This window comes from Trachymyrmex septentrionalis, unplaced genomic scaffold (assembly GCF_001594115.1).
Source record: "Trachymyrmex septentrionalis isolate Tsep2-gDNA-1 unplaced genomic scaffold, Tsep1.0 scaffold522, whole genome shotgun sequence".
Classification (NCBI taxonomy): Eukaryota; Metazoa; Arthropoda; class Insecta; order Hymenoptera; family Formicidae; genus Trachymyrmex; species Trachymyrmex septentrionalis.
In genome coordinates, this window is record NW_017305697.1 from 12,719 (window position 1) to 13,822 (window position 1,104).

Genomic DNA, 1,104 nt, shown 5'->3' on the forward strand with positions numbered 1-1,104 from the left:
TAGTGAAAATGCCATTGGATGAACGGAATGGGCGAAGTCCATTTTTGAATCAGCAGAGACTATTGCGACGAAATCTACCTCAGGTTCTGTGGTAAGTGCATTTCTATAATCCACAAATCGCACTAAAATTGAAAAATTTAATTTCTTATTTACCCTTGTGAACAGATATTATGCACTATCATTTTAAGTGTAACAAAATAGTGGAGTAGGAAAGCTATGTATATATGAAGCCATGATCTTTCCCGCGGGGTGAAGAGCCGGGAGGAAAACTGAAAGAGAGGGGTATTGTGGTACGGGGGGGGCAGCCAATGAGCGGAGCTGCTTTTTCCTCCCACCACCTCTCGCGGTTTTCCTCCCCGACCCCGGTCCCCGCGGGTGCATGTGTGTGTGAGCGTCATGACGTAACGACGTAACGCGACGTGACGACGATCTTGCTCGAGAGCAGACGAGTGACTGAGGGAGTTTTTTCACGCGTTTTTTCCCGCGTGCACTGTCGCATGCGCTGTCTCACTCGCACTCGCTCTAGCTCGCACCGACTCCGTTCGCCCGACGCCATTAGCTCGCACGTTCGCTCGCTCTCCATCGCACGCACGTTCACTTGCTCTCGCTCGCACGCATGCACTCGCACACCCTGTGTCACTCGTACCAACGCTCGTTCGCACCGACACCGCTCGCACCGACATCGCTTGCTCTCGCTCGCACTCGCACGCATTCGCATCGAGGTCGCTCTCTGTCATTCGCACTTATACCGCGATGATAGTTTGTCTCTTTTTTAGTTTAGTTTATATTAATAATACGAACAAAATTATAAAAAGTAATTTAATAGTAAAATATATTGCAATTTATTTATTATTACACTATTTTAAATTTACGATTTGGACAGGGTATTTCTAAAGTAGGCCCAGGACAGACCAAGATCAGGGCCAGGGAAAGGACAGAACAGGGCCAGGGCATGGCCAGGTCAGGGCCAGGGAAGGCCCAGCGCAGGACCAAGGTACTACAAGGGCAGGCCCAGGGCAGTGCCAGGGCTGGTCCAGTGCAGGCCAAGAGCAGGCACAGAGAAGGGCGACAGACGGGCCAGGGCAGGGCCAGTGGAGGACCATG